The following is an 18,031-nucleotide window of genomic DNA, read 5'->3' as shown; positions in this document are numbered from 1 at the left end:
TGGGACTGACATCTGGAGGCCACAGTTTCCACACCTCTGATTTGGTGCATTCCGTTTATATACCACATGCATACAAATAGGAGGCTGGTTGTCGCTACTGGTTTTTCTTCATGAAACTTGGGTGTGATTCCTCTTCCTCCCATACACACATGAGAGCTCTGGGGTGATTGACAAACAGGAGAACAGAAGTGTGTGCTGTGGTGGGAATAACCGTAGTGAAAACCTCCTTCCTTGGCTTTTCCTTCCACTCTCCCCTTTGGTGCCTGCTACAATCTCTCGATGCTGCCAGGCAAATTCTGCTCAGAATCTGCACTTTTGTCCCTATGGATGAGAGTGCATGGGCAGCTGTGCCAGGAGCAGGACTAGCAGTAGGCAAGTTTGATCTAGATTGGGATCCAAAGTCAATAAGTACTGATATCAAGCCAGGCTTTTCATGCCAGAATCTAGATCGTAGGACCAGACAGTGTCCAAATGGCTTATAAAATAGGTAAAGTGATATCTGAAGTCCAAATTCCTGACTTTGGGTGAATGGACAGACCATGGGTAGTAACCTATAGGCAGAAGAGGAATTGGAGAAGCTGTGGAAGTATGGGATCAAGCTGAATGCAGGGCAGGGCACAGACGAGGTGACGAGAACTGGAAAAATGTGGTGGGGGTCCAAACAGAAACTGGTAGCAGGATAAAAGTTGGTATGGTGATAACAAGGACAGGAAACAATAAAAGGCCACCCCTGCAAGGAACTTGCAGAAACAGTTCTCCTATTTACTAATCTTAGTTATACAAGGAAGGACAGACTTGTGGCCCTTTCTATCTGTGCTGGATACCAGATATTGATACAGTGTATAACTTTATGAGGTAGTGAGGCTGCTTTATCTGAAGTTGAATCTTAGGTTTGGCATTGACTTCAACTTCAACAAGCTCTGGTGTGAGACCACGCCTTCTCCCTGCCCAACCCCATATATTTTGCTGTGTTATGTAATTACAAGCCTACCACCAAGATGTCGTCATTCTGAGAACCAATTTACCATAGATTATATATACGTTTTCAGTTTAGTCTGCTTTAATTAGGTGAACATAAATCACGACCATTTGTGTTTAAAAATAAGCTCTCAACCATGTGCAATGACTTTCCCACAACTAATTAGAATGCATATTCTGGGTGAAGGTTAATATGCATCTGTTCCACATTACACAAACATACTAAAGGTCACAAGAAGTATTAATGTATTGCTGTGGGGGTATTGCCTTATTTCTGTGTGTGCTGCAGAACAGCATACCATGTTGATGGAATATTGTGTTACTACCTCTCATCACTAACTAACCAAATCCGTTTTCACCTGTGTGGGTTTGGCTCTACCTCTTCTCTGGCCTGGTTTGCATGAAATGCTAAGCTATGGTTTGTTTAACAAACCACGGATTGTCCCATAGAAATAATTTAAAACAAGCCATGGCTTATTTATCCAGAGCTTGGTCTGTTCTGTTCCTAGCTGCATGCTTCTTGCTTTGGCAAGCATGTGACGTAGAATGGCCAAACAAACCATGGTTACAGAAAGGTGTTTGGTTCTCACAAAACACCAAGCCATTGTTAAAACAAACCATGGTTCATAAGCAAATAACAAACCATAGCTTGAGAGCATGGTTTCTTCACAGTATGATAACCATAGTTAAACTGCTGGGATTTGGACAGTCAAATAAACTATGGTTTAAACTATGTAGTTTAAAAAGCCATAGTTTAGCATAATTTGCAGACTAATTCTCTGATAAGCAGGGATTTCAGGGAAAACTTTTTTGGCAAACACATTGGAAACTGATGGCCTTATAACAGTTGGGTAGAAATATACAAGTAGATAATGTATTGCCAGGATGTAACATTGGAACACACAAACACTGTGAGATCCACAGCAACATAAGGTTGTCACATAATATCCTCAAATCCCAACCAGTTTTGAGCAAAATCTGCAACCACACAGTCTCTTTTAGGACTGCTTCATGAAAGATATCCAAAAAGGTAGTTGCGTGTTAGCCTGTTGCAGGCAGCAAAAGAAACAACAAAACATCATATATTAGTCTAAGGTGCTACAAAACTCTTCTTTGTAGTCACACAAAGCATTTTTTTATACAGTGTACCAATGTAAGAAAAACTACAGTCCACCATTTTGTTGAGATGAGCATGGAGTGAATGTGACAATCACATTGGGTAAGGTAAACAAACACTGGACGTGGGTTTTAAAAACACATGATATCGTTGGCTTAAGAGGAGAAATGAAAGTAAAAGCTTAGTGATCTTAATCAAATATCAAAGAAAAACGTTCTAGCTTATGGTAACCCATCTTGTGTTATATGCTTTTAAGAACAAAGGGAAACAGAACATGGCAGCAGTTAATAGGATTATAAACGGCCCAGCCTTCCTGGAAGAATTCAGTTACACAAACATTGCATGAGACAAAGTGGTGATTTTTTTTTTCCAGCAAGGGAAATTTTTTTTTTGGGGGGGATTATAATGCTTTTTCCGCAATCTCTGGTACCATTCCAGTCCCACAGGAGCCGTGACATATACAGTATGGATAATGCAAAACTAACCCTTTGGGTGTTTTTTTTTTTTAATGTTCTGGAGAACAAAATTAGTTCTAGATAGATATGCCCAGGGCAAAAGAAAAGACATAGTAACTAAACTAGACTGTGGAGCAGGCAAACTTTGTATTTAAACAGAAGAGTCAATACTGAGGACTGAAGGTCTGAGAGAGCTGCAAGCAAAGCAGGAAGATGGCTGTGGGCCAGATGGAGAGATGAGCTGATGTGGCAGGCTGGAGCTGCATGGAACAGTCTGGCTCAGCTCCATGAGAACTGTTGCACAATTTGGGAGGCCTTCATTAGGCAACGACTGAAATAACAGTTTTGATAGTGATAAAAACTTGCATGGAATTCACATGATCTTCGGTCGGCATTGTTTGCCACAGTTGCTTCAGATTTGTCAAAATGTAAACTGTGCTGCCTGATACCAGAGCAGTTAATTGTAATGCCTCTAGAGAGGTGTGGGCAAAATGCTACAAAGGCAGTCGGATTCAAGACCCAAAGGTTTGCTGGTACATTAGAATTCTTTGTTTTGTTAAATATAATAGGCATTGAAGATACTGCACATATCATGTGCTAGTGCAAACATGACATATTTTAACTGAGGTGTAACTTGAACCTAAAGATGTTTACTCAGAAGTAAGTAGATTCAATGGAACTATTTGCTATGGGAGTTTGCATAGGACTGCAGCCCTAGCCTGCAATCCTGAACCCACTTCCTTGGGAACAAGCCCCATTGAACATAATGGGACCTATTTCCATGCAAACACAGATATGATTGGGCTGTAAATGTATAGTTCATTAAACTTGGTGGTTATGAGATAAGTAAATATTTAACAGTGCAGTTATAATTCTTTTTTGAGAGAATAGCACTCTCTTTCTCTCTCTCTATATATATACAGTAATGTTGTTTACAATGTAGCTTGCAATTCTTGCTATAGCTATCCTCAAAATAACCCTATGATATAGATTATTAACGTTTATCAATCCATTTGCATTTTTTGGGATTCCTCCTCCCCCCCCCCATTTTTTTCAAAGAGCTCAGGTTTATTTCCCAGTTCTAAATAAGGAGTTACAGCTGCTGGGAAACCATCCTTTGTTAAATTGATTGATTGCTAATTGTTCGGGATGATTGACCATTTCCTCAGTGGGAGCTAAGAGCTAGTTGTTTTGCTAGAGTGAGCAACTTACTTCTACAGGTGAATTTTGAGACTACTGTTCTATAGGGGCAGTTTTGTGTGTGTGAAATGGAAGTAGTTTTGAATTTGGGAAGAGAGTGAGCCAAGGTAGGCTTCTATTCTGCTCAGTTGGCATCCAAAGTCACAGAATCTATTCCAGGAGGGTAGGTTACAGTGATTTGTCCATTCCTAAGCCATATCCAGGGCCTAGAAAATAAAAGGCTTTCCTGCATCTCCTTGCAAGCATGTGCTGTCAGAGAACAAAAGAAGGAAGAGCAATAATTTATTTACTCCACAGCAATAAGAGTTTCCACACCATCTGCAATTTAGTATATTGGGAAGCTTAAGAGTCCTGTACTTTACTAGGGATAAATAGTATTGGAGAAAGCATAGCTATATTTACTTATGGCACAGGCTACCAGCCACATTTTATGCTGTCCCCAACATATTTCATTGCCTTCCATCAACTTCTGAAGTTACATAAGGTACAGTGAGAGTCAAAACGTAACCATCCATCAGCAATCCTAGATGACATCATTGTAAATCCAGAAACTGTATTGCCTACACTTAACCTAAGAATGAGATGGGATGGATTGTGACCCTCCAATTGTTACTGGACTACAGCTTCCATCGTCGCTCATCATTGACTATGCTGGCTGGGACTGATGGGAACTAGATTCCAACAACATCCAGAGGACCACAAGTTATTCATTCCTGTCTTAGTGAAAATGGAAGATTGTGCAATATCTCATCCCCTGTGTGTTAATTAAACATTAATGAAACATTCTATTTGTTGAAGCATCAAAGTAGGAATGATTCAATATTATTATCAAATGTGTATATATTTTAGTGAGGATAGTTTACAATTTACAGTTATCAAGCATATCTTTGGAATCTTGTTTTTATTTCTTACCAACTGGCTAGTATATTCCTGATCTACTCATTATACTCTTTCTACTCTAAAATTGTCCAACGTTTGATTTTTGCCTATCTCCTAATTAGTATCAATTTTCATTGTATATAGCCAAAGCCCTTTACAATGGAAGACAGAGAATAAAATAACTGGAGACATTATTATATCATCTAAAATCATACACACAACCTGTGGCAGTTTACAACATAAAAAGAAATTTACAACAATATTTTCAAGACTAGAACTTAAATCAGCAATTGATAAAATTTCAAAGAATTCCAGCCTAGTAATCCCTAAAATTAATTAAAGAACACAATTTAAGGCTACTAAAAATAACCAATAATAATTCAATGCCAGCCCACATACTAGATAACGCATATTTGAAACAAATGGGCTTTCAAAGCCAGGACCACCACTGAAAAGGCCATGTCTCTTGCACCCACCAATCTATCTGATTTTATTGATGGTCCAAAAAATGAGGCCTCTGATAACAAACTTGCAACCTGGCCTAGTTCATATGGATGTAAGTACTATAATCCTTCAAATAACCTGGCTCCCGCCTTCACCCCGGTATGGCTCCCCTTTATCACATACACAACCCAACAGGACAATGACAATAATCCACCAACAGCATACAAATCAATATGGCTAACCTGATCCAAAACACACACACACCTCACTCACACACGAAAACAAAGATCACCACAGCCAATCACAAGCAAACAATCACACCCTAGGCCAACCCCAACCTCTCTCACCACCAAAGGAACACAAGTGAACAACACAAGCAACGCTGACACCAAACTCTACATACATTAAACATAATAGAAACACCGCCACCCGACCCCACCCGCATCCATCTTCCCTCTCTCCACCCCCCCTTTCTTTTTTCTTCTCCCCCTAATGCCTCAACAAATGAAACGGATTTGTAAAAATGTTACATGGAAGAAGAAGAAAAAATACGAGGCACTACACTTCTGTAAAACAAGAAAATCCTTAATAATATATATATATATATATATATATATATATATATAACCTGGCTCCAACTGCAGTCATGTTGAGTGGCCAATTAAAGATGCAAAATGCACCCTACATGCAAAACTGTAGTTCTACAAGATTTTGGACATGCTTGAGCTCTCTGTTTTTTCCCAAGATGTAGGTTTACTTGGGTTAACTAGTTGCTTGATAAAATATACAACACAAGGAAGATCTGGAAAAGGCCTTGCCCCAGCTATGAAGGGGGAAAATTGCATAGCTCTGGTCCAAGCATCTGCTTCTAAACAAGTTCAAATGTATTTACCTATTTAGAAAATGTCTTAATCACTCTATATTCAGAAGAATATCAGGGTTTCTAAGTGTGCTAAGTGGCTACAAGGAAAAGGGACCACATGGTGTGGTAGTGGTACTTTTGAGCATGATTCATTCTCCCAGGGAGGTTCATCTAGAGCCTACTTGGATATCATTTTGGCACCAGGTGAAGAAACTTACATTTCCTCAGGCTTTTTCATTCTCTGCACTTTCCCCTCCTGCCCTTGAAAAAAGTTCCCCACGCCTGCTCTGCAGGAATACCTGTCTAGTTTTGTTCTTGTATTGATTCAGAGAGTGAATATTTTCTTATTCTACCAGGCGTCTAGCAATTAGAAAAGTATAATTTAGTGTGCATAAATCATTGCTGTTAGTTGCTAGGACACAGATATTTTATTGTTAGCTTTTGATGTGTTATTTTATTCTGTTGCAGTGGTAGTCAACTAAGTTTTACTCAGAGTAGATCTGTTGAAATTAGTGGACCTATTTTAGTCATGCTCATTAATTTCAGTGGGTCTACTCTAAGTAAAGCCTAGTTGATTACTACCCTTGGTCTTGCTTTAATTATGTATTATTGTGGACTGCCATGGCTGCAGTAAAAAGTTGTACCTGCTAAAAGATTGATTTGAATGTTTTTTCTTTTAAAAAAATACTTTTAAAAAAGCATGCTATTCAGATATTTTCTCATAAACCTGCATTTAGAAGGTGAAAAATCTAACATTTTATCACACTTTTAAACATTCTATGTGCTTATTCAAATTAATCTGATGTGGATTATTTACCTCCAAAGTTAACAATTAGGATGGATACGTTAAAGAAAAGGGCTTAATGCACATTTAACAATGGAATGTGGTGTTCTAAACTGACATCCTTGATTGTGCACATGGAGCCAGACAATAGGCAGACTACAGGTATATGATACTGTGTTTATGTGCAGCCTGGCAAGTACAAGATGGTTGAAGCCTAAAGCCATTATAGAGTAATGAACCTGTGTTAAGCTATTTTTGTATGCTTTGCAGTTGCAGGGGTAGTCCAGGAGGAAGAGTGGAATAGTGTATAATTTGTCTCTGGAAAGTTCAGGTTGAGACCCTATTTCTCTCACAGTCTGTTGTATGACACTGAAGAAGTCACCTTAGCCCATCACTGCCTTCAAACCAGCTCCTTACAAATGTTCTGAACATAGGGGAGAGACATGACATTCTGGTGGTAGGCTCTTTGCCCAACCTACATGCATTTGTTTCAATACAACTAGCAACCCTGCAGGGATGTCTAAACTGTAGTTCTCCTGATGCTGAATTACAACTCCCATCAGCATGACCAATGCTTAGGGATGATGGGAGCTGGCAGTCTAGCCAACATCATGTTCATGACATCTGAAAATGTCCTCCTGTATTTCTGCAAGGACGTATATTAACTGTCTTCTTTGGTGATTACTCGTAGCCAAGTAAGATTGTCTTCCATAAACACGGTTTTAACAATGAGTCCGTAAGTTACTGTCGAGGCCAGTTCTGGATTAACTGTACAAATAAGGGGATAACCAGGATTGTGGCCGGTGGTCTTACACCCAAACCTCCTTCACTAAGAGATGTGAATAGAGCTCTATTAGCCATAGCCTCTTCTACATGACTGGAAACACTTTGTAACCAGAGCTCCTTCTGGCTGATCACACTTATCCTCTTTAGTCAAGGTGAGAATCAGCAGAATCTTGCTACTGAATTGGGTTCGCAGGAGGACAAACGCAGCATGGGCCACTTTGCGGATTAAAAACCTTAAGAAGTAGTTCTGTATCTATACCCACTCCAGATCTTTGCCAATTTTTGTTGCGCTGCTCCCTTACATCTTCCAGTTTTAAGCAGATATAATAATAAGGGGGAGACATAATGCAGAGGTAGCGGGCAGCACGTTCCCTGAATTCAACTAGAAAAGAGGAGCGATAGCAAGCGCTGCTCTCTTATGCTCCATGGGATGCTCTGAAGGAGGAATCCCTGCAAACAAGGGACATCTGGAGAGCTTAATCCCAGTCTAGACAAGACCGGGGAGATGCCACGGAGCCAACTCCGGGGGCTGGGGAGAGCACCGTGTACTCGCCGTGCTTATCCCAGCCTGGGAAGCCCCCTACCCCCTGCCTCACAAGGGCATTTGCGACGCCTCCTCCCCCACCCGGGCAAGCAGGCGTTTCAAATGGCGGCGGCGAGACAGGCGGACGATCCCAGGGAGGAGGAAAAGGGGCCGGGCCGGGAGAGAGGGCTGCTCCAGCCATCGAGGACTCGGCGCTCCAGGCGCGAGGACTCGAGCTCCGAGAGCTTGGATGGCTTTGGAATAAATGTCTCGGTGTTAGTAAGGCGGCCATTTTAGATGGGGAGCGGAGCGGGCGGCTGGGAGTGAGGGAAGAGCCGTCGGAGCTGGAGGAGGTGGCGGCGGCGGCACAAGCAGCGGCGGCACCCGAGAGAGGCGGACAGGTACCGGGCTGGTTTCGCGGCTGGGAGGGCGGGAGTGTCGCAGCCGGAGCCCCGGGAAAGGGCTGAGGTTGTCCAAAGAGATGGGGAAGGCGCCGTCGTGTCGTGTCGAGGCGTGTGTGTGTGTGAGTGTGTAGCGGGGGGCTAGGAAAGCCCGGAGACACTGGGAAGGGGGCGGCCGCGAAGGAGCTGCTTCAGCAGCCTCAATTGTGCTCGGCGTCTGTGCGGACGGAGCCGCCCAGGTTGGACGGCTGCGTCCTCCCGCGAGTCCCGCCTGCCCCGAGACTGAGACGGGGATGCTGTGCGCTCGCCCGGGTTTGGCGCTGGGCTTCTCCCCATTCCTCGCTGCTCGCAGTGGCGTCGCTTTTCTCCGGCAATTTAGACGGGGCGCTCAGTTTGCAGCTGCTAAAACTGCCTCCGTAGTCAGCTTTTGACGCTACCCGACTGTCGGGCCCTACCCACTTTGAGTTTGTTTGTTTCTTGCTTGCTTTCTCCTTCCTCATTTGTATTTTTTATTTTTTATTATTTTGGTTCGGGTGAGGAAAGCGTGCTGTCCTGCCCCTTCAGGGAACGGGTGTGGGGAATGAGGCAAGCAGCGCAGGCTTCTCTCTTGCTGGCGTCCAATAATGTGATGCAGCAGCGGCTCCTTCACGACGTTGACAAGGGTAGGAATGGATGCAGCTGCCGTCGCTGCGCAAGTCAGCGCTTTTCTTTTGCCGGGTTGATGCTTTCAGGCTGGGTCTTCGGGCTCCTGTTGTGACTAAAACGCCTGCCGATTCAAAAGTAGCCAGCGCTTGGTCTTTTTCTGCCATGAGTTGAAGTTATGCAGTGGGTTAGTTATCCGGAGCCGGTGTGGTTTGAAATGAGTTTGCCTGCCTCCGTCGTAGCTGCAGCATCCTCTGGAGTCTGGACGGAGCCTTCTGCGTCCTGGATAGTCTCTGAATTGCATTGGAAATAATTTGAAACGAGCGATTAGAAACTTTAAGAAATGAGGTCATCGCTGGGGAGTGAGGAGAGGTTGCTGAATGGGGATTCCCATATTTCCCCCGTGTGTGATCCAGATATGTTCTTGGTTGCTTTAAGAAAGGTGGAAAAGAGGAGGCAGTTTAGCAGCTGTATCACAGCTTAATTGCTTAAGTCTGTGCAGGTAAGTGAAGGTGAAGACATAAAAAACACCTGGGGAGAACTTCTTTCACCAGTCTTCTGGCTATCTTTGTAGAGGTAGGAGACAAGGAGTCTTTTTGCAAGCCTACTTAGATTTTCTTTGTCATGAACTGGCATTGATTTGTATATCTCACATAGTTAAGTAATGCAAATCAAGTCAGTGATAAGCAGGCTTGTCTTGAGTTCCTTTTGTTGGCGGTGGTTGTTTTGGCTTGGAGTGGGAAAGTACATGATTTCTATTTCTGTAGTCTATTACAGACTATTGCTAATGAGTATTAGCTGAGTCATCAATGTTTACTTGAAAGTCCCACTCATTTAAGTGGCTTTACTTTCCAAGTAAATATCCATAGGATGGTAACCTAAAAGTCAGAATGACTTTTAAATACTTGAATAGCGTAGACTTGGGAAAATTCCAGTTTTAAAACACACAAAGGGTGCAATCCTAGGTAAGCAAATATTTTGTAATGTGTTGCATCTATTTTGAGAGAGAACATAGCTTTTCAGAAGGTACCTTATCTAATGTTTTCCGTATGTGTTTGTTTATTTTGTACATAGCCAAAATAGAATTCTAGGCAGTTTACAAGCATATAAAGTACCAAGTCTAATATCTGGAATTGCTGGTCAGAGTATCTTGGATAGAAGGGCTTTAAAAAAATCTCTTCTAGAAACCTTGTTAGATGTGATGCCAAAGTAGATAGTCCTAGGCTAGGCCATTGGTTTGCCTGCCTGAAGCTGATACATGCTGTAGTGTCCTTAACTGTGCAGCACAGTCCAATGTTGCATGAATTAGTCTCCACTTACCTGGAGGTAGGCTTCATTGAATTCAGTAGGACTGCTAAGTAGACAAAGTTAGGATTAATTACACTCTTAATCATGTATTCTTCTGTTTTGAAATTGAGTGTGGAATCTGTGATCCTCCAGAGGTTGTTTGACTCAGCTCCTATCAACCTAGCCAGCATGGCCAATGGTCAGGGATGGTTGGAGTTGTAATCCAGCAGCATCTGGAGGGCCATGGGTTAGTCATCCTGGTCCAAAATTAAGATTTAACTTTTAGTTAAGATTTTAATTTCAAGTGGTGTAGGTTATGCTTCTTGAATAATTTATTTTTCGTACATTGCTATTTTGTTTGCAAAGCTGCTGCTGTACAGATGTAAAATGTTTAAATAACTGGCATATGATGTTGCTAGATGCTTTGTATACCATGCCGAAATTATTTTACTGGAACAATGCAATAAAACCACTTTACATTATTCCAAAACCTCCTTAAGCATGAGAAGTTATATGATGAATAGCCTTTCAGAATTGAGAATTGGTTAATAACCTCTTTTGACAGTAGCTGATATATTCATTGCAGAATATTGTTGCTGTCAACCTAACACTGGAAGTTTATTGCAAAAATTATCTTTGAAGTTTTTGATTATAATGCAAATATATTTCACTGCTCCTTTGAGAAGTGCAATAACAAATGGATCCCTAAATTTGTTTGCAGCTATAAGTAACACTGTGTTCTGCTGCTGTACTTTTGGAGCGGCGGCGGTTTTTGGGTTTTTTTAGGCAAAGCCTTGACTGTTCCTTAGATGGAGCAGGAAATATAAATTTGATCAAAATCAAATAAAATATGATTGGTTTTAACTTGCGAAGGTTGTGGATAGTTGGCATTTCAGTTACTGTATATTCCATTTTAGGTTACTCTATAGAGTCAGTTTGTTAGATGATGCTGTTTGTGTGTGTGTGTGTGTGTGTGTGCGTGTGCGTGCGCAGCATTTCAGTGCTGCATGAATTATTTTAAGTGTATGGCAGTACTGTTGTTTAGTGCCCAACTTGGTGTTCCAGTGCAGTTGTGGTATAACCAAAATTGCTTGAGATCTGGCAAATCCTAATAAAACTATATCAATAAGCAATGTGTTCTATTCATTGCACATAGTATCACTTTAGAACATTTGGGACATCTTGTATATTTTTAGATTGTGAACTGAGTGAGGTTGGTTCACTGAGTTACTAGATGGGTGTGGTACTAACAGTAATTAAATCTGGTTTAGGGTTTTAGACCCAAGGGCTTCAATGTGGCATTTTACTTTGTAATTTTTCAAAGGGAAGAGAGTGAGCTAAAATCTTGAAATTAGTCTTGACTTTGCTTAGCTGAATAGTAGACATTTATGCTAAGAATGTGGTGAAGGGAGAACTAAACGGAAGAAGGGAGAGGGAGAATTGCATCTTTTTGTTTCTTAATGTTAGTTGGCTTGGAAAGGGTAAGGAGATTGTTCTCTTTACATGCTCAAACTAATTTCTTAACGAGGTATAGATATGGTATCAAAGCCTTTATCTTAAAGTGTACTTTCTACTGTTGGCTTAACCACAGCATACTGTAAATCATAGGGCTTTTTGCTAAAACAGAGAAGCAGTTTTTTCATGGCTATAAGATGTATCTATCCTAGGTAATTGTGGATACAAGTAAGTGGACACACATTTGTACCAGCAATCCTAAATACTGCATTTGATTTCTCAGCTGCTGCAATAGCTTTGGTTTTCACCACTATGAAAACATGGCCGTGGCATATTTATGGAGCAGTTCAAGTAGATAAATAGGTACCGCTCCGGCGGGAAGGTAAACGGCGTTTCTGTGCGCTGCTCTGGTTTGCCAGAAGCGGCTTAGTCCTGCTGGCCGCATGACCTGGAAGCTCCCTCGGCCAATAAAGCGAGATGAGCGCCGCAACCCCAGAGTTGGCTATGACTGGACCTAATGGTCAGGGGTCCCTTTACCTTTTTACTGAGGAATATATATCCCTTCCCTCAAATATACTTAGTAGCTCATGAGAAATCTGTTACATACAGTACTGTATTCTGTGTGATTTGGTACTATTTCGATTTCTAGTGGTTATACAATGAGTATTTGGGATGGTTCAAAGTTTCCCCAAAGTCATATTCTTAGGAAACACTGTTGGGAAACTTGCTGTAGGTGAGGAAGAGGATGCTCAACTCATGAACTGGAGAAACTTTGCTCTTTACTTTACTTCTGTCTTCCATACTGATGTCTTGCAGTAGAATAAGTTATAGTTTCCTCTCCCCACTCCACCAAACTGTTGGTTGGACCATAGCCAACCACAAATGAACAACCACACCCTAGGCCAACCCCAACCTCTCTCATCACCAAAGGAACACAAGTGAACAGCAAAGAACGTGCACAAGCAACGCTGACACCAAACCCTACATATAGTAAGTAAAATAGAAACCCCACCCCACCCCCACCCATCTTCCCCACCCCTCCACTTCATTCCCCCTTTTCTTCCCAATGTCTCAACAAATGAAACTGATTTGTAAAAATGTTACATAGAAAAAAATATATGAGAGAGAACATTGCGCGCGCACACTTGTAAATCAAGAAAATCTTTAATAATAATAATAAAGACCAAACTATATATAGGTCCCACCAGTTGTGGTGACTGACAGCTCCCTTGTTACTGAAATCCTAGGAGAAACACCAAGTTTATTGTGCATCTGTAGTTGTATTTTATTCGGAGGATCACAAGTGGTGTTACACTGATCAATATTTGGAAGGACTTGTGGCACTGTAGAAGTGAATTTTAGCTATTGTATGCCTGAATCAGACAAGAGATATGGATGACCAGGGTCTTATATTTTTACATGTATGTTTATTTCCTGAGATCATACAAACAAATGGGTCCTGAAATAGGATTTTATCTTGGAAAATATAAAGAGCAGAGTTGAATGACGATGCAGAGTTGAGTCTTCCTTCTCAACCTTCACAAATTTACAGTGTTAGCTGCAGTTCATATATATATGTAGCCAAAGGGTTATAAAAAGAAAGCCAGCTGATGTTGCAGTCTAAGCAGTGGCCATATAGTGGAAAGATTCTCCTTTGGCATCTTCAGTAGTGCTATTTTTACCTATTCTAATAGATCTGTCCTTGTGATTTTGAGCTAAAGGACAGTAACTGAAACTAAGTTTTATTTGCATTGGAACAACAACAACAACAAAAACTGAGGAGGAAAAGAATATGGCTAGCAAATACCTTTTCATATCTCTAAACATGGCATAGGGCAATGTAAAGTGATAAATGATTCTTTTATTTTGTTGTGTTGCTGACATAATTTATGTGTTTCCTTTTTACCTGTTAATCCTGTTGATTTTTGAATAACTTTCCTGAAGTCTGTTTTGTTTTAACAGCATTGTACTGAAACACTAAAAGAATCATTGTCCAAGCTATAATACTTGTATACTCTGGATTATTATTAATATACAAGATACTTTGCATACATTATCTCAGAATTTTTACAAAAGAGAAGGTGGGCTACCAAGGCCACCCTAGGGCTATCATAACTGAGGTGAGCTTTAGGTGGAGCGGGTGGCCTTCCTGGCTTACACTCCTAGCTAGTTTACAATCTCAGTATAATATGGCAGTGAATGAATTTAGGCAGACATGCAGGGAGGTGTACATTGGCTGCTCTGTTGGATGAAAATATTGAATTAATTATAGACTTTTGAAGTATGACTTGATTTTGGAATGTGTTTGCATGTGCATTTATTTCTGGATTGACTTGTCTTGAATCGTGTCTCTTGCCGCTTTAATACTAGCTAGCTTCTTTTTGTGCCAGCTAGTTCCTTGTATATGTCATTAGTTTAATTCATTTTCTTTTTCTTAGCTGTGCAGTGTGGTTATCTAATATCCCCATGCAATTCATTTCCTTGTAGATGCAATCAACTATGGGACCTACATTGGTGCCTTCCAAGAGTGTCTTGGAATGTATATTTGCTAATTAGAAGTTGACCTTCTAGCAGTATCCTAGAATGTGTGCAGTGCACATTAGTGTTCATACATGTGTGTGGTCCCAGTCATTCCGCTTGCTAATATGGATGACAACTCACAAGTTGGTTGATTATATTTATGGATCGCAGCAATTCACGTGATTTGCGGCTGTTAGAAAAAATGCTGCATTCATCATACAGATTTTAGCAGTTTGATTTCCTGTTTTACTTGTTACTTTTATCCCTAGGACTTGTGTCAAAGATGAAATGTGTTGTTGGAGAAATGTGTTGTGTGAATTAGCACAAACTTTGTGGAATAAGGAGGAACACTTTTATTTGCTGGCACTGCTTGGGATATTACGAACTGGTTCATTTATTATGGAAAACTGTTCAGTTTAGCTTTTGGTAGGTACTGAAAGATTATTTTGATTTCATACTAGCTTTAGGCATGATCACTTTATCCAGTGGGTTTTACTAGAGTGTGGTATCTTTTGATGTTTAAACAGAACAGCTGCATGGATCTTCTGTGTAGGATGCCCTGTGATCACGTGCTCATATAGTATGTATGTTGTACATACTGTAGCTCCTGCTGCTGCAGGAATGAGTAGTTTAGTTCAGTCAAGTGCTACAGAATGTCTTCTAAAACACCTAATTGATTTCTGGACTTGACTTGACTCAGGTGCATTTGGGATCCATAGCAGATCCCATATCTTATCTGATTTATGGTTTACACTAAATAGAAGGAATGACTTTAAAAACAGAATGAACATACCAGCATTATCTTTAGATCTTTCCTGTATTTTATTTTAATCTGTGTTGAACCATTTATTTGTTTGAATTAGACACACCTGTTTTGTAGTCTTTCTAGAAGCTCTAATGGTCCGAAGCTAGCTTCAAAGACAAACGAGCACATTTGCACACTATGCTGTCTCCCATATGTTCATATAGGCTTTTGCCATATGACCGGGGTAGCCAGAAAACTACAAAGTATAAGCATATGCTGAATGTTTTTGCTCATTAAGACCTGCTCTAACTGAGGATTGTGGGAAATATGATGTTCCAACAGCTAAGTAAAAGCTTTTAAGTGTTGATGGCTGGCTTATGTCACAGGTTCCTCAATGGATTTTTCCACTTACGAGGCTTCACTGAATTTATTAAAGAAGCTTTGGTTGCAGTAATAAATGACCACCAGACATTGTGCCTCTTCTAAGTAGCAAGAAGACTAGTTGCACGGCTGGACAGGGACTAGGGACTTTATATTTGAGGTTGTACTGCATGTAGCTCTGCCTGTCCTATTGACCTTGTTTTGATGTTCTTATTTCCAAGTACCAACAATCACATTCTTCAGCAAGCTCCACCCATGGTATGTAGCAACATGGGATAGTACAGCAGATAGAGCTAGGCTTGTGATGTGTTATGGTACTTTTAGTCCTGTGTGTGAGACCTCAGTCCTGGGGGCACAAATTTGGCTCTCTGTTCCTCTATCTGGTCCTAGGGACTCTACTCCCCCTGGCAACAACCTCTTTCCCCAGGTCACACCCTTCTTGAACAGGCTGGAATGTGCTCTTCCTTGCCTGGATGGAGAAGGGGAGGGGGTGGTATGTTCGAACCTTTGATTTTTGTGTAACCTACTGTAAAAATCACAAGGTGCATCCGTTGCCCCACCCACTTTTGCCTCTGGTTCCATCCATTTTTACCTCTGGCCACCGACTACTGGCATGCATGTCCTGGAAGGTTGCTCTCAAGGGAATGTAGCCCTCATTCTGGAAAAAAAAGCCCATACCCGCTTTCCTAAATTCCCTAGTGGTATCAAATTAACAAAAGGCAGTTGTTTATTAATAATTTGCTGGTTTTCTAAAACTACTTTTATGGTATTTGAGTATAGTACACATACTAAATAAGCTTCCAATCTGACCTGTTTGCTCTGGAGTTTGCATGTTCAGAGAGAAGGTTGAATCCTGGGAAGCCTCACCAAAAACAGTCTTCATTGGCTAGGTGTGTACCAGTGTGCTGAGAAATGGAAATGCATTATACAGGGTGGACCCAAAGTAGGTATACTTTTAACAATCAATCAATCAATCAGTAAATAACTAAATGAAAAAAGGATTATTTTTCTTTACTGATACAGTAATACCTCCGCGAATGTCCGCCTTGTCTAGCATCCATTCCGGTGAATGTCCGTGGTAAACCTGGAAGTACCGGAACGGGTTACTTCTGGGTTTGCCACTCGTGCATGCGCAGAAGTGCTAAATCGCCCTTCACACATAAGCAGACGCGGCGCTTTGCCCTGCGTCCTTTTTGGCTAGCGGCCGTGGCTCCGGAATGGACCCTGGTTGCAAAATAAGGTATGACTGTATTGTGAATGATGCGAAGTTGAGTCAAGAACAAAGAAAGTGGATTTTAAAACACCCTGTACATCTCTTGATACTGCTATGGGTCCCTTGAAATCTGGGCAAAAGACAGAGTTATTCTGTCTTCTGCTGCTGGGCATAATTTGAAAGGCTATTTTAGGCAAACTTTTTAGGTGTGTACCGAGTAGAAAGAATTAAGTAGTGTAACCAGATTGGGCAGAATATGATTTTATCCTTTTGTAAATTTTGCTACTTGGTATTCTGAATGGAATGTGTGTGTTATGTTAAGCATGTCAAAAATAAAACCAAGTTGAAATTACTCTTGCTGAAACAGAGAGGTTGATTAGTCATAATATATTGATGTTTCTTTCAGAGAGGTTGGTTAGTCATTAGGTTACCATATCTTCACATATTAATGTTAAACTTTCGCTGTCTATTGGCATATTGAGCTCAGCATTATGCAAGGAAATTATCCAAGGTCTGTCTGATATGATTATTTTAGACATGATGTAAGAATACATATTTCCACAATGGGTGCAGGCATTGCTCTAGTCAGGAATGGAAAGCAAAATACCGGTGGACAACAAAAGAGGTTTAAAGACACTCTCAAGGCAAATCTTGAAAAAAGTAACATAAGCACTGATAGCTGGGAAACACCGACCTGTGAGCACTCCAGTTGGAGAACAGCTTTTACCAAAGGTGTCATTGAAGAAGCACGAACTCAGGAAGAAATGAGCTAAGAGGAAGGCATGTTTGGCAAACCCTCACTGTGATCAGCTCCCTCCCGGAAAAATATGTCCCCACTGTGGAAGGACGTGTGGATTCAGAATTGGCCTGCACAGTCTCTTATGGACTCACTGTTAAGACCGTGTTCATAGAAGACAATTTTACTCTGCTATAAGTGATCACCAAAGCAGAAGGAGAAGAGTCAGGAATGAGAGAGCAAAAGCTTTCTGGCTATGTTGGTTGTTTTAAATAGTTAAGATTTCAAGAGCGTTACTTGAAAATAAATGTTAAATATTTAGTTGCTGAAAAGTGGTATACAGTGGTACCTCGGGATGTGAACGGGATCCGTTCTGGAGCCCTGTTCGCATCCTGAACAGAACGTAAGACGCATCTGCGTGGGTCGCGTTTCGCCACTTCTGCGCATGTACGTGATGTCATTTTGACTGTCTGCACATGCGTGAACGGTGAAACCCGGAAGTAATGTGCTCCGTTACTTCCGGGTCGCTGTGGAGCGCAACCCGAAAATACTTATCCTGAAGCATATTTATTCTGAGGTATGACTGTACTTACCAAATATCAAGTTTTATTAGTCAAGGGTAG

General features: G+C 41.1%; 1 protein-coding gene across 11 annotated transcripts in view; it reads left to right on the top strand.

The window, feature by feature from the left end:
• RAF1 (Raf-1 proto-oncogene, serine/threonine kinase) overlaps positions 1–18,031 on the top strand; it is a 72,968-nt gene that overhangs the window by 20,322 nt on the left and 34,615 nt on the right. For 5 of the 11 annotated variants that reach the window (XM_053377678.1, XM_053377684.1, XM_053377683.1 and 2 more), the window contains exon 1: positions 8,321–8,429. The exons of 1 other annotated variant lie outside the window; for it this stretch is intronic. The gene's annotated coding sequence lies outside the window, so the exon portion shown is untranslated. Of the gene's footprint in view, positions 1–8,320; positions 8,430–12,629; positions 12,804–18,031 lie in introns of those variants that run through there. 5 more of the 11 variants (XM_053377681.1, XM_053377679.1, XM_053377675.1 and 2 more) reach the window with 3 other exon arrangements.

This window comes from Podarcis raffonei, chromosome 2 (assembly GCF_027172205.1).
Source record: "Podarcis raffonei isolate rPodRaf1 chromosome 2, rPodRaf1.pri, whole genome shotgun sequence".
NCBI classification, from domain to species: domain Eukaryota; kingdom Metazoa; phylum Chordata; class Lepidosauria; order Squamata; family Lacertidae; genus Podarcis; species Podarcis raffonei.
The sequence above is the reverse complement of the archived record's forward strand: the minus strand, read 5'-3'. Positions and strand labels throughout refer to the sequence as shown.